The 16,399-nt window shown below is 44.6% G+C and overlaps 1 long non-coding RNA gene across 1 annotated transcript in view; it reads left to right on the top strand.

Annotated features, from left to right (window-relative positions):
- Positions 1-16,399, top strand: part of LOC125165425 (uncharacterized) — a 193,944-nt gene that overhangs the window by 159,755 nt on the left and 17,790 nt on the right. The window lies entirely within an intron of this gene.

Raw genomic sequence — 16,399 nt, 5'->3', positions numbered from 1 at the left:
CTGAGTCTGGATGTATCCTCATTCACTCATTTGGTCAGTGTTTGAGGCAGGTGGGGGAATACAGCCCTCAAGTTTTACATGAGTAGCTCCAACGTAGCAGTAGATTCAGTAATAATATAAAAGAATAGCAAGATAATCTAATTAAATTCCAAAGTGGAAAGTTTATACCGGTGACTTTTAAACTTGATCATCTACGAATCACTAGGAAAATTAAAAACAAAACAAAACAAAAACAACAACAACCTATCCCTGAATGCCATGCCTGAGTCAGAAACCTGGATTTTTAACTTTTACAATTGTAAGAGCACCCCAGGACATTGGCACGGAGTTTGCTCAGCACTGAACTGTGAATTAGTGTTTGGAAAATACTGCGGACAATAGACCACCTCTCTGAGATCAAGGACGGAGCTCTATCTGACCAGCTGGGTTATCTATCATGCCCATCCCACTTACTGATGAGGAAGGTGCAGAGGAGGAAGCTTAGCCGCCATGACCAGACAGATAGCCATCGGCCTGGTCACATGTCCTGAAAGTCGAGAGCCACACATGCTGCATTTCTGCTCTACGTGCCTTGAAGTGGAGAAGGTGGCGGTGGCCTGCTGCAATCTTATTTGGTCCGGTGACTACCATGAAGTTTCAGTCTCCATGCTCCACACTTGCCTGTTCAAGGTCCACCTGTTTCCCCTTTCACCAAATTTACTGTGTGAGCAATGACACTGGAGACCTTCCTCCAGGCTGTGATAGATTGTTGAAAATTGCTGGGAAAATAACTCCACGATGCTGACGCCAATGGTCTTCCTTTGGAGCCCGTGTTCCCTAAGCGTGCCTTTTGCTCCCGGAGTGTTTTCAAAGCACGTGTCATTGCTCTGGGGCAGGCTTTTACTGTTAGCATCCTCATAACTGACACTTCATCTGGGGCCCCGTTTACTTTTTTCTATCGTTAGTCATGCACACAGAGCCTACCACCATGGCGACTCACTCAAAATAACTCATTTGGGGGACTACAAAGAGAGCCTTTATCAGCCCTTTTAATAACACAACCCACATTAAACAGTTCAGTTTGGCTCCTTAGATATTTCTTCTCAAATCATGTACACATTTTTGGAATCTATATTGAAATACTACATATTTCCCCATCCCTCACCCCCTTCAGTCTTTATTTATTGCTTTGGTTCGGTCCTGGATTTTCTCTTCAAGCTGTGGGTAAGGAGAACCATGGAGCAGTTCATTCTTTATTTTGAAGTGACAGAAATGTCTGATTTCTCTCTGTTTGGGGGAACATTGAGTAGTCACAGAAAATCAAAAGCAGAAAATCTGAAACCTCTTAAAAGGCGATTCCTCCTGCTCTCCTTCCCTCCTTCCTTCCTTCCATCCCTCCACATTTACTAAATATCCATCATGTACCAGCCGTTGTTCTAGGCTCTGCGTCAGACACAAAGGTGAGCCAAGTATAGACCCTGCTTTTCAGTGTCTCCCAGTCTTCCAAATCTTTCCAAGAAGACGGCCTGAGAAATATATAAAATTGCTTTCATCGGTGTGAAACTATCCCGAGATGTCCCAGCATGCTTTAGCGGATACCTTTTCCTGCAGGCTCGTCTGTTCAGGGCACAGTCCTAGCGAGGTGCAAGACCTAGGACTTTATTACTCATAGCAGGTGCCGTGAGACAAGCAGCATTTTTTGGTACTGGCGCCGAGCCCCACTTCTGGAGGACAAGGTGAAGAGGGCCCAGTGGCCCCTGTGCATGTGGTGGCTTGCATTACAGGAAAGGATTCCTGTGTGGAGAGAACCTAAATCTTTTTCCTGCTTGGTTCTTTCATAGGAGAACTTACCCAGCCTCTGAGACTGATAGGCATGGAGATTCTCCCCCCAGCACACCTTTCTCTTGCCCTCTGGAAATCCAAATAAAAACTAAAGCAGCTGTCAAGTGTAAAAGTGAGACGTAAGTGCCCCCCCACCCCTCCGCCCAGGTTAAGGCCCCAGATATTGTCCCTGCTCTGCTGGCCGTCCTTCCCTACTCTACCTTCTTCTTACCCTCCTCCATATTCCCCTCAGCTGGGAACATAGACCTGAGACTAACGGAGTGTGAGCTCCTGCCTGAGATCCATTTATCAAGAGCTGGGGTCCCCAGCCAAGTTCCCCTTGCAGTCTGTTTTGTGCATCTCTGGAGCTAGGAATGAGTTTTAGATTTTTAAAAGGTTGTGTGTGTGTGTATATATATATATATATATATATATATATATATATATATGAAAGAAATATATATATATATGAAAGAAATATATATATATATGAATATATATATATATATGAAAGAAAGAATACAAGAAAGAGACAGCCCACAAATCTACAATACTTACGATCTTGACCTTTATAGGAAAAGTTTGCCAACACCTATCGTAGAAGAAATTGGCATGCTATAAGGAAAGGGACCCATGCAGAAGATAGCAGCTATGTCACCCCCAGAGTGGATGAAGGTGCTGGGGGACAGGGTAGCAAGCCACCTCTTTATGTGAGGAGTGTTGCTTACCCCCCAGGCAGAAAGCGGACTGTATGTCCTTCCTCAGGTCTTAGAAGGTGCAGATCTCTCAGACTCTAAAAATCATAGTCTCTGTCTCTCTGTGTCTTTCTATCTGTCTCTGTCTCTCATACTGTTGGGAAATAAATCAGAAAAAGTGAAGAAAAGAATGCGAAATATTGTTCCAATTATGATATGTGATTCAAACGCGTCAGGGACCTTGGCTCATCTTTGTCTCCTGGTTAAGTGCAGCTACAGCATCAATTAGGATTTAGATGATGTTCTCAGATCTGGGGAATGAATTGCTGAGTGCCAGGAAAATACTACCACAGTGTCTGTGCACGCATGAGCTAGCTGGACAGCTGCACAAGCGGATTTCCTTCGTGCTGTCCACCATCTGAGCTCTGCAGAAACTCTCTCCTCTCAAAGTCAATCCGGAGTCCCTGAGTCCTCAGCTCCCTGTGGTAACTTATCTTTTTTAATGTCTCTGTTGGACTAAAGATTTAAGGTTTTTTGCTTATACTTCATTTTACATTGAAACATGCTCTCAAAAAATATTGAAAATTGAAAGATATGCTTGAGAATATCGATGCTTCCTCTAAAAGGACTGAGGATACTTTCTTCTTCCAGGCTGTTTAGGGGGTTGACTCCAGCCTCTAACCTGGGCACTGAGATGTGGCAAGCAATTTAGAGCAGAGGAGATACAGAGGACTTGACTTAATGAAGTCTGATTTTGACTAGATCAAGAGTGCTAGTAAAAGAAGTGGAAATTTGAATGGTGACAGTTTGCCATCTTGACAAAAGTAGAAGTTTTAAATATTTTTTAAGTTTATTTATTTTGAGAGAGAGAGAGAGCACGCCCAAGTGCACGTAAGCGGGGTAGGAGCAGAGAGAGAGGGAGAGAGAGAGAATCCCAAGCAGGCTCTGTGCTGTCAGCCCAGAGCCCGACCCAGGGCTCGATCTCACAAACCATGAGATTATGAGATCAAGAGTCAGATGTTTAACAGACTGAGCCACCCAGGCGCCCTAATTTTTGGATTTTGATTTCATTGGTTAGATATTGTGGCCCGGATATTGGTAATTTTTAAAAACTCCCACATTATTCTTATGCTGACTGGTTGAATATGGTTCAATATCAGGAACTCATAATGACATTGCTCTTTGTAGGACAATACCAGGCACAACCCCATATAAGGAGTTACTAGTGCTTATACCAAAGCCATCACACTTACGCAGGAGTGTTGAATCAGTGACAGCCATGCGATGAACTGTGATTTTTCAAAAATGATGAATAACCCTTGGTAAAATTTCAAATACAGAATGTACAATCTTCTCTTTGAATCATATAACGGTTGCATTCTTGGAAAATTCAGTGTCTGCTAAAACTACAAACACACTTTCTACTATATGTAGAAGTGAAATTGGGGTTCCAGGCTCAGAAAGCTATAAACAAATGTTTCACCTATAAAACTATCTGGTAGGACATTGAAAAATGGTACAAAATTGGCTCATACCTCCCTGGCCTCCACCAACTAATGCAGTGACACCCAAGATTCGTAATTATCAAAAGGTCCCGCAGATTTCCAAAATGCTCCCTAGGGGGTGGCGTCCCTCCACTGAGAACTATTGGTTAGACTTGATGACGACTTAGAGATGACACTTCTCCAGCATAAATCAACATGGCTAAGAGTTGTCATTGGCAAGCATATGTCTACAGTCCTGTATGTGTGTGAAGAAGCAAGTTCCCTATGGGGGTGGGTGGGCATGCTAAGGGAGGGCAGCCCTTGTGTGGACTCGCACGTGTGTGGGGACACAATGACACAGTAAGAGGGGACTCGAGATGTTGGCAGTCTGTGAGGTGGTGACTCATTTGTAAGGACACACGCTGATATTTGACCTGACTGTGCTAGAATCCAATAACTTAGAAGTGGAGCTGCCAGAAAACACACAAGATATATTTTTGGAAGCTATGTTGGAAACTGATTGGCTGAGGGAGAGGGAGCCATGCTTTCCAATGTCTCCATCAAGCAGCCTTCTCCGGAGCCTGTGTGTGCTGGGGCATTCTTAGACTTCTGCACTCAGCCAAACTTTCCCTCTTCCTTCCACTCTCCTGCTAAATGAGAAAATCGCTACTTCTGGGGATTAAATGCTTCCCAATGACTTGGAAATTGTGATGGGGACTTGTAGTTCATGAATCATTGAGGGATTACCATGGGGCCTCACAAAGACCCGTAGACGTATGCTAAAGACAGACACCAAAAAACACATCAGTAGTGATGAGAGAAGTACTTTATTTTCCCATTTTGAACACTCTCTGTTTTCAAGCTATAAATACTGTCTCCTTTCCTTCCCCAAGAATTTTCTTCTAGGGAGCCTTCATATTGTGACACACGTGTATATTCGTGTATTTGCTTTAAATGCCATTTGCCACGGAGGAGAGGGAGGCCCTAATCCTTGTGTCCACACATCGCCACCCCTTTGTTCTCTCAGCAAAGCAGTGAGTAGCACAGAGTTTGCTGCTCGGGACTCAGGGAAGTTCTCGTGTGTACATTAAGGTGCTTCATTTGGCTGCAAGGGGAGGGTTCTTGGGAAGTTCTGCACTGAGTCCCTGCAGCATTTTAGACTGCCGCTGACTCAGTACTCAGAGCCAAAATCAGAGAAAACACGTTTTGATGACTTTCACCATGTCAGAGCTACCAATATTTAAAAATCTTTCACGGATACCGTTGGTGAGTGTAATTGCTGGTATAAAATATTCTGGTGTAACCACCCAGCATTAAAGGAAAAGCTAGATCCGAAAATCCTGATGTCAGGAAACAAAATATAAATTTCAAGATAGTGGTTTGCCTTGTTGGAAAACCCACAAGCTTCAGGATCCAGTGGGTCTGTGCTAAGGTCCTGGTTCCTCTATTTCCCAGCCAAGAGGCCTTAAAGCTGCTTACCTCTCTGAGTCTCAGGGTCTCTCTCTGAAAAATGTGGCTCAAAATAGTTACTTTGCAAAGTGTGTTTTGCACAAGGTTAAACGTGAGACAGAAAGAGGGAGACGTGGTTAAAGACCAGAGTGAGAATCTTCTCACCAGCAAGGAATAATACTTAGGAAATTAATTTATTACACTCAGTTTATGTTTCCAAACTAAGAGTTTATTTAGCTAGGTTATTGTGTCTTGATAATGGTACTCACCCCAAAAGAGAAAGCATTAATGCTGCAAATACAATTAGGAATCACAAATTTTGCATCACACATCATGGAGTCAAGTTTGATCATCACCCATTTGAGCGGTAACACTTCTGACTGTGTCAAAATCAACGGTTCTCAGCAATTTGGGGGAACATCGCTTTGAGAATCTTATGAGAGATCACCAATAAATGCATGTATCTTCATATATCCACAAAAGTGCATATATAACCTTAGGAGGCTCACGGATCACTGAATTTCATGTAATGATCTTTTGAGGGCCTGTGGACCTTGTATCTGAAATCCCAGAATACACACTTATTAAGAGATAGCTTTTACATTTGGGGTTCTTGATTTTGATCATCACCGCCAGGATTTTATTTTATTTTATTTCAAGCTAACATATACAACAAATTGCTCGTTAAAAGAGAGCAGAGATCATGGAAAAAATAAATCTCCAAAATTATGTATTGTCTGTGTTTGCTCTCTGCACATGCTTGCAAGGGAAGAGGGAGATATTTCAGAGAAGTGTTTATGATACCGGGCATTTGTAATGAGCTGTAGTTTGAATAGCCCCTAGAGCAGTTCACTTTGTCTCATTGCCGGGAATGATCTCTTGCAGTGTCCAGCTACTTGGAAAAGAAAAGAAGGGATGGGTCATGGATGGACTTGAGCTATTAGATGAAGTCGGTTCTGGGGACTTGGCTTCCTGGTGGCTTTGTTGTTATTAGACAGCTGCTCTTGAGAGGGCTGGAAAGGGGAAGGTATGTAGTCTGCTTGCTGCCCAGAAAAAAGTTTTCCCTCAACTGGGGATTCATGTGAAGCCTACTCCCTGGAAGGGTGATGCTTCGTCATCATTCATACCTTTTGTCAATTGCTTTCACTGGATCTGGGCCTCTCTGGATTGGCCTCATTGGAGTAGGGTTTTATTTGAGTTGAGTTGGATGACTCCAGGGCCAGTTGTGGAAGTGAGGGCACTTTGGAGAAAGAACCCCTACCAGTGGCTTGGATAAAGTCACTTTCCCTCTCAGGCTTTTAGTGTTCTCACTGTGAAAATATCCACAGCAAGACTGTCATCTCCACGGTTCATCCATTTAGTGATTTCATTCAATTCAACAAATATTTATTGAGAGCTATTTGCCAGGAATGTTCTAGGCACTTGGAAGAGATCAGCAAACAAAACAAACAAAAATCACCTTCCCCCTAGAGAGCATTGGGTGAGGGGTTGGGGAGTATTGGGAATTGTAATTGTTCACAGGGCAGTCATTGAGGAGATGACATTTGGGGAAAGATGTGAAGAGAGAGATGGGGCAAAGCTTTCCAAGCAGAGAGAGCAGCCAGAGCAAAAGTCCTGAGGCTGGAGTGCTGTCCTTGGAGGGGCAGCAAGGGGGCAGTGCTGCCCGAGCTGTGAAAGCAGGTGGGGAGGAGGAGTAGCATATGAGGTCACAGACACAATGGGAGGCAGATACAGCTCACAGATGCCCTCATTGGCTAGTGGAGCTAAGACTGGGTTTTGGCCCCATATATCTCTTGGGCTGTAAACAATGCCCTTGGCATTGAAGAGCCAGCAAAATATGCTGAGGAGCCCTACATCAACTAATGTGAGAAGAAAAGATGAGAATCATCTTTCTCTACATTGTGATGTTTGGTTCAACAGGATTACTATGTCCTTAGAGCCCACTAGTAAAGCTTCTGAGACCATAGTACTTTGCCCTCCTTCCACGAGATTCCATTCTTCTGCATGAGGGGCTCCTGGAGTCTCACATGTACTCAAGAATGACCATGTCCGTCCTTCAGGCTCACCACAGTGTCTTTTCTCTTTGTCATTCCCAAGCTTACCAGTATTGCGTAGAGCATGGCATTGGCCAGGGAGTGTTCTTGGCCTCTCACACAGGGATCTGAGCCAGCATTAGCTGACTGTCCTAAGGCTGCACTTGTTGGTATGGGTCCTCTCCTGTGGGTTAGTGTTCCTCTTACAAACTCTCAGCTGGGACCCTTGCTGTAGAAGCCTCTGGAGTGGCATAACGGTTAGAATAAAAAAGAAACCATGCTACATTGACTCTGTCTGACCACGCACTTTTAAAAATGTTTATTTATTTATTTTGAACGAGGGACAGAGCGAACAGGGGAGGGGCAGAGAGAAAGAGATGGGGAGAGAGAATCCCAAGCAGGCTCCATGCTGTCAGTGCAGAGCCCGACTTGTGGCTTGATACCACGAACCCTGAGATCAAGGCCTGAGCTGAAATCAAGAGTCAGATACTTAACCGGCTGAGCCACCCAGGCGCCCCTTACCAGGCACTTTTAGCTTTATGAGGAATTGTCTATGTAAGTTGGGCTGGTCACCTAAGTTTTCTGTGTGTGAAAAATGGGAATCCTAATAGTGTCTTGTCCTTTCTCATGGCGGTTTTGTAAAGACTAAATGATAGCAGATACATAGCACTTAGAGCAGCATCTCTAACACAAGTGCTTGATGAATATATTTTTAAAATCTTCCACATTTTCTGGAACAGTACTAATTTAAAACATTTTCTCATGGGTACCTTCAGAAACCTTCAGAAACAGGTGTTAAGTATACAATGTTTCCTTAAAAAAAGTTGATGGTGTTTATGGAGAGATTTTAAGTTTTTATCCCACTATGCAGTATTTCTGCTTCTTGGCTACGCAATGAAATTTTCAGAAGTGTGAACAAACATACATATGAATGCGTATCACAGTATTTTTTAACAAAATATTTAACATTAGCGAAGAACTTGGGGCAATTTAAATTTACAATGATATGTGTAGTGGGTAAAAATAATTATGGCATTTGCAAAGATAGACTCTTCTACAGCTATTAAAAATAAGATTTATACAGAATCTTCAATGATGTGAGAGAATCCTTGTGACATAGCTTTAATTGGTAAATTCATACCTATATGTATATATATTGTACATACAGTTATATGTGTATAATATATATATATAATTTCACATATATATGTATAATATATAATAGGGATATTACTCAACTTGGTAACAAATTATCTTCTGCTATTGACAAAAACCGAAGAGAAAAATGAATTAAAAGATTAATAGTGGTTATTTCTGGGTGGTAGGATTATAGATACTTGGTTTCTTCTTTGACCTTTCTTTCATCTCTAAAATTAACATGGATTATTTTTTTTTTTAAGCAGGAAAAAAAAAGCAATGGCCTTTATTTTTAAATAGTGTGGTAAGTGCATACATACTTATCAGAGCATGTGTCTGGAATTTTATTTGGAAAATATGGTTACAGTAAATATAGGTCAGCTACTTTCCAAGATTTCTTAATTGGAAACTTTTAAACAACTTCAGAATAAATTATTTCCTGGGCTGGATCTGGATGTGAAGGGAAAATAAAATTTTAAAGGAGCTGGAGAGATGCCTTGAACGTCCCCACATACAAAGAACTCTCTTCTTGGCCTTTGTCGGGGTGAGGTTTCCTCTGTTTCTTGTTTGGAGAAATAGCTCAGAGGCCTAGAGGGTCATCTGGGCCCGGGGACAAATGCTGCGCTCCAGAGAAAGCAACTTTCCTCAGCTCTATCTCTGTGATGTCAGTGGTGACAACAGGAAATGTGGACAGAAATTGCTCTCTCGGGGAGCGGGGAGCAGCAGCCCTTGGCAGGCACAGCTGACCGGCAGCCTTAGCTCTCTCTCTGCTGCTTTGCCCCCTGGTTTCAACACTGGGACTTCGAGAACTCGCAGGGAAAGAGCAACTGGAAGAAGTTTCTGGAAGAGACTTAGCAACCATAGCAACCCGGGGCCTGGTTTGGATCCTCATTCCTACATACTGACTGTCAAAAGACATTTGTCGGACAATTGAGGGAATTTGAAATCAAGCGGCCACTAACTGATTATAAGGCATCTTTGTTAATTTTGAGAGGTCTTACGGTCATGTGGAAAACCAAGGTTATCAGAGATGCCTTCTCAAGTATTTATAGCAAAATGACATGATATCTGAGACACAATTTAACATAGTCCAGAAGAAGGTGTGTGTGTGTGTGTGTGTGTGTGTGTGTGTGTGTATGAGAGACAGAGACAGAGACAGAGACACAGAGAGGTGTGAGGAAAAACAAAGGAAGATCAGCAAAATAACTGGGATAATTATTAAAACCAGATCATGGATATGTCACTAACATATTCTCTCTATTCTTGTCTACATTCAAAATTTTCCGTCCTAAAAATGTATTTTTTCTCTCTAAAGTCTGTATTGATTCGATTACACAATAGCATCGACACGTCAACTCTGCGAACTACCAGGCAGAGCCTCACACTTGGGAACAACGAACAGGACACCCACTGCCTTGACCTAACGGGGCACCTGGTGGACGGCAGACAGGACTGCAGTTTACAGTTCTGAGAGAAGGTTCCACGGGCCCAAGTCTGTGCAGGCAGCCCAGGAAGGGGGAGGCCTCTCCTCTCTGCCAGAGAGCTGTTTCCTCTTTTTTTTTTTTTTTGCAATTAACATAATTTGAAAAATTACCGCGTGGTTCAGGTTGCCTTGGCAGTCCACATTTTACAAGCCGCGTAAACGTTCAGCTCTGGTGGTCTCTCTTTGTCAGCTCTGTGTGAGTCAGGGGCTGGCTCAGTGGGAGCAGAGAGAGGGCAGGTCCTGTGCCTGTGGGAAGAGAACCCCTGTTCCAGCAGAAAGCAGTTTTCCCGTGGAGACGCCCTCGCCACTCAGGCGGAAGCTCTCTCAGGCCTTCTGGGTCTGGGCTTCTTTCCTTCACGCTCTTCTGAACCAGGAGAAAAATCTCCTTGGTTTTCTTCTGACTCTTAGAATTTATTCCTTAAGGTAAGGCTGCCGAAAAGTCTCCCTTCTGTCTTTTTTCCTTTCCTGCTTTGGAACCCGGGGTCCCTTTTGTTCTCTCTAGAGTTTTCCCCGAATTACTGGATCTCTGGCTGCAGGGCCCAGACCAGACAGGCCCCGCTGACACGGACACAAGTGACCTCCATCTCAGCGCACGGCCATTTGTTTCTAGGAATGACGTGTCCGGGAGGCCCTCAAAAACACGCGAGCGTGTACACAAGCATACAGTATTCATATCAACACTTGCCACAGACCCCCTGTTCATGGAAAAGGCATAAATGCATAGTTTATTCTTGTTTGCGGGTTGGGAGTTTCGGCTGCATAAATCATAGCACTGCCAGGTTAGGAGGAACCTTAGGGAGTATTTATTCGAGTACTTTAGCCAGTGCTCACATCTCTCCGTGCATCAAACAGAATCAGGTAATTAAGTTTTGAAGAGTGTCGTGATTTGAACATCTTCCAGAGCTGAACAGTGGTACTTATCTGCAAGTACCTACGCTGGGCGCAGGTGGATCTTGACCCCAATTCAGGTGGCAGGTGTAGGGGCCAGGCTGTCCGAATTTAGCCTAGACCACAGCATAAAGGGAAACGTTCAATATTTTGCCCCTGATTTGTGCATCTAATATATTTTCGTGATCTATCACCATACGTACAGAATGATTCCGTTCTTCCCTACGTTTATTTCATTATTTCCCTACATAGGCAAGAGCCTTTAAGGTTCTATTCCTTGCAGGGGCACCTGGGTGGCTCAGTCGGTTAAGCGTCTGACTTCAGCTCAGGTCACAATCTCACGGTCCGTGGGTTCGAGCCCCGCGTAGGGCTCTGGGCTGATGGCTCAGAGCCTGGAGCCTGCTTCCGATTCTGTGCCTCCCTCTCTCTCTCTGACCCTCCCTCGTTCATGCTCTGTCTCTCTCTGTCTCAAAAATAAATAAAACTAAAAAAAAAAAGAAAGGTTCTATTCCTTGCATATAAAACAAGTAATGGCTTCTGTCACTTCTGGCTGAATAAATTAGAAACTTACACATAATTCTTGGCAATAGGGATACAGTATGCTTAAAGGCTGATGGAAACAGACAGGTCTTTAAGCATATGTTTTATAAACATTATTAAATCACTTATCTGATAAGTTAATCCAGTAAAATAAACCACATTTTTCTTAAGTGTATTTTAGAATATGAAGAGGACAAAAATGTATACACATACTAAATTATTCAATAACCTCTTTCTTTCTTTCTTTCTTTCTCTTATGCTATTGGTTAAGAAACCGTTCAGCTGTTTTGAAATATACGTTTGTCTGAAAATGTACACCAAAACTGGCTGTTTAAAGATTTTCTTCACATTTATTTTTATGTTAATTTTTCTCTGTATTTTCTGGCCTTGACTTTGTTTCTTACTACTCTTTGATGATAGGAACATGAAACTAAACCAGATATAACTGAGCCAGCTAAGTATTTTCCCTAAAGATTTATGTATCAACAAAGAAGCTAAGATTCTAATTGAAAATGGACATGTCTCTGGATTAGGAAGCTGTCTGGGTGTAAGTTTAAACTTTGGGTCGATTTTAAAGGAGGTGAAATTTATCCCTATCATTGTGTTTTGTTTTTTTTTTATCACCAGGTGGCAATGAATGTAAAAGACATCAAATATCCTGCCTATGTATTAGCTCACCAACAATATCACCCTTCATATGGCAAGACCTTTTGTCACTTCAAATGCACAAGTCTGTAGGACAGTGGCACCGAACCATTTCTTTCCTGTGTCCTGCAAATCAAGTAGGTTGGCAGGTGTGATCAGCACTTACAGGTCTTTGTGCCTCTGCTCGAGTGCAATACGCTGGTGTGCTTTGTGCGTGGAAAGAACAAGTAGGGCGGAGGAAAACAGAGTATGGGTGTAACCTTGAACAGCCTGGATTGGAACCCCACCTGCACTTGGCGCATATTTAAGCTCTCAGCGTCTCTCATCTATAACATGGAGAGAATGACACCTGATTCTCAATGGGTTGTGAGGATTAGTGGGCACCTTGTCTGCCTGGAGTGTGGTACATAATGGGTAAATGACAAAGGGTAGCTATCATCATCACTGTGGTTATTAATTCACAAATATTATTGGCTCACATGCTAGGTTCTGGTGATAAAAAGATGAGTAAGACAGGGGCACCTGGGTGGCTCAGTCGGTTAAACATCCGACTTCAGATGAAGTAAACATTTTAAAAAAGATGAATAAGAATCATTGTAATCTAGAAGCTTCTAATCAAATTGGAGAACAGAAACAGATCATTTTAATGCAATGTGGTACGTAATCTAATAAAGGGCACACCCCTGAGGAATGTGAGTCATAAGACATTAACCATTTGAAGAGGAGATGCCAATGACCATGGCTGGTGCCAGCATCTGAGGGAGAGAAGACCTGAGCTAGGACTGAGTAACCAACATCATCACAGTGAACACAAAGGGCCAAAAGCTCAAAGAAGAGGTGAAGCGTAAGACCGCCAGTGGGGAGCACCGTACCCATCCTGGAAGGAAAGGTATTCGGGGATCAGGTTCCTTAGGGGAGTGACTCCTTCCACAGTGCTAGTCAAAAGGCTCCACAAGGGGGGGCGGGGACTGAGCTAAGTGTTGAAGTGTGGATTTCACGTCAAAAGACAGGGGAGGGAAATCGTGCCACTTACAGGGGATTGGGGCAGTGGGCAAATTTGCAAGGACAGGGTCAGGACAAACAGGTTGATCAGAAAGATAAGTGAGCACAGGAATTTGAAGAACATTGAATGGGTAACGAACAGGAGTGGAAGCCACTGGGGATGGGATTCCAGCTGCAGAGCTCTGTGTAGGGCAGTGGCGCACATGCGAGGTGTTAATGCCAGAGACAGGATCGTGACAGAGGCATGGAAAGGACGGGACAGAACAGGAGATGGTTTGGGAAAAAAAAAAAAAATCAAGAGACCTGAGTATCTGACTAGATGTGGAGGTTTGGGGTGGGAGGAGGAGGCAGAGGGGAGTCTAAGATTTTTCACTGGGTAATAATAATAATTATTATTTTTATTTTTTTAATGTTTATTTTTGAGAGAGAGAGAGAGAGAGAGAGAATGGGGAAGGAGCAGAGAGAGAGAGAGGGAGACACAGAATCCAAAGCAGGCTCCAGGCTCTGAACTGTCAGCACAGAGCCTGACGTGGGGCTCGAACTCACAGACTGTGAGATCATGACCTGAGCCGAAGTTGGACGCTCAACCAACTGAGCCACCCTATTCATTTGCTTTTTATCTATCCATTCATTAGTTCATTCACTCATCGTGTCCTTATTGGGATCCCTGCTTAGGGCTGGGCGACATGATGCTATTGATACAAGGGGACAGGACACACTTCTGCCCCCAAGAAGCTCACTGCTGGAAACCCCAACCTTTACCTGTAAACATCTCAGCTTTCATCCAGCTTCTCCCCTCAGTGCTGCCTCGGTTTCTTTTTCTGTAGCCAACAGCTGCCAATGCAAGATGTAGAATCAAAATGTTTCAGGTTTGTTTCCCACGGAAGGGAGTAGGGGATTATACTTTCTAAATATTCTAGGACATTTCTTTCTTTTAAATTTAAAACAGATAGAAAGGACATTTGCCAGGGTGGGGGGAGGGGAAAGCTGGTTTTCCAGACAGTGATCATATTTGAGATGGACTTCCAAATGAGTGGAACCCAAAGGTATTATCTTCCTGGAAGTTATCTGCTGAAGATACACTGTCTTTGGGCTGAATCCAAAGCTCCCCCCGACGGCCATTAGGCAGGTGCGGTCCTGATCTTCAGTGGGCTTTGGGGGAACCTGCTTGGGAACCTAGCCCCACGGGGTGGACGTGTCTGTGAAAGACGTTCTGGTTCAGAACACTAGCTTTGTGCCTGTGCTTGTTTTTGCACACGAATCTTCTCTTCATGCATCTGGTCAATAGTTTATTCCCAAGAATGTGAAGTCATTGTTGGCCAGAGAACTCCAGCCCCTGGAATTTGGTCTTTAACTCCTGCGTGAGTGTCTGTTGTCTGGATTCCTTGTGTCCTCGGTGCCCCCAGGGTTCGTCTCCAAGCAGGCAGGTGCCGGGAGACAGGACCGTGGGTAGACCAGACGACACGAGGAGGGACTGGCAGAGTTCTCTGCTGTGGTGTCGTGATTCATAAATACGATCTTCGTATGTTTCATGTGTTGCGAGGGGGCACCCGCAATGGTGTTCTTTCCTGCCTCTTTCAAGCACTGTCTTCCCCTCTTCTCACCATTAGTCAGTCTTTGCTACCTGGGAAGGGGCTGTGTACTTTCCACTGAGCGGTCAGGATTATTTCTTGAGGGCTTTCGGAAGACCCCAGGCCCTTTGCGGCACTTGCCAGGGACAGAGCTTTCGAACTTCAGGAGACACACGTTGTACCCCAGGGGGAATTTTGCCCCCTCGTAGTGCACCTGCCCAGGACATGGGGCGATTAGCGTCCCCTGCTGTCCTGTGATCAGAGGCGGGAGAGACCTCTCTCCGCTTAGCCTCTACTTGTTTACATGCAGGAAGAGTGGAGGAGTGTCTCTCCAACCCATTGGATGTCCCTTGGGTGCCGGGACCGGGGCTTTAACCCCCTTTCCAGCAACCCCTCACATGACAGCACTCTGCACGTGAAAGACGCATGCTGTGGGTTGAACCATAGAAGCCTAATGAGTCTGTGTGAGAGCTGGGGTGAGAAAAGCAGCTTAGATCATGCTCCGGTTATCTAGCGCTGCGTAACAAAGTGCCCCATGGCCTCGTGCCAGAGAACAAGAAGCATTGTATTATGCTTATGGTTCTTTATGGCTGAGATTTAAAGGTGGCACATTAAGGAGACTTATCTCTGCTCCACAGTGTCTGAGCCTCAGCTGGGAAGACCAGCATGTCTGAGGGGACCCAAGTAACTGCACTGGGGGTCATTTGGAGGCTTCTCCACACACATGTCTGGAGTCTGAGCTGGGGCTGGGGTGCCACGAAGACTGGGCTTAGTGGGGTCCTCACCAGAGCTTCTCCAAGCACGGTGGCTCCAGGCGCCCAGACCTGTGACTTGGAATCAGGGCTCAAAGAGTGTGTGTTCTGGTAAATGAGACCTTCTACACCCAGCCTTGGAGGCCCTTCCACCCCTTCCACCACCTTCCATCAGTCAGCGTGGCCACAGAGCTGCCACAAGCCCCAGGAAGAGAGGCCTCACCTTCTGGGGGAAGAACATCAAAGCATTTGAGGCCGCAGGTCCCACCTAAATGGAGAATCTCCCTCAGTATGGAAGACAAGGCAGGTGCACAGGTGGGAAAAAAATGAGAAAGTTTCGTGCCCAGAGAAGGCAAATGGAGATTTTTCTTTTACTTTAAAAAAAAATTTTTTTTAATGTTTATTTATTTTTGAGAGAGAGAGAGAGAGAGACAGAGTGCAAGCAGGGGAGGGGCAGAGAGAGAGGGGGACACATAATCCGAAGCAGGTGCCAGGCTCTGAGCTGTGAGCACAGAGCCCGACGTGGGCCCCAAGCTCACAAACTGCGAGATCATGACCTGAGCAGAAGTCAGGTGCTTAACTGACTGAGCCACCCAGGCACCCCTGGAGATAAAAAAAAAAAAAAAAAAAAGATTAACCTCCGGGGCACCAACCATGAGTTCTGAGCTTCTCTGTTTCTTCCACTCCCGGGGAGAGAAGCGGGGGGGTGGGGGGGTGGGGGGGGTGGGGGGGGTGGGCTCCAGGTGAGTCAGGCGACAGAGCCACCTCTGGGGCTTCCCCCCGGGGTCTGGGTACAGGTGCTTACCTTGACCTCTGAGCACAAGCTCAGACCTCCAAGCACATCAACCTGACAACTGTAAGCATTTTCATTCAAGACTTCCTACAGAAGTCTGGTCCCTAGAGGTCAACATTTCCCATGA

This window comes from Prionailurus viverrinus, chromosome B2, assembly GCF_022837055.1.
Source record: "Prionailurus viverrinus isolate Anna chromosome B2, UM_Priviv_1.0, whole genome shotgun sequence".
In the NCBI taxonomy this organism is placed as follows: domain Eukaryota; kingdom Metazoa; phylum Chordata; class Mammalia; order Carnivora; family Felidae; genus Prionailurus; species Prionailurus viverrinus.
This window is presented reverse-complemented; position numbering and strand designations above follow the sequence as displayed.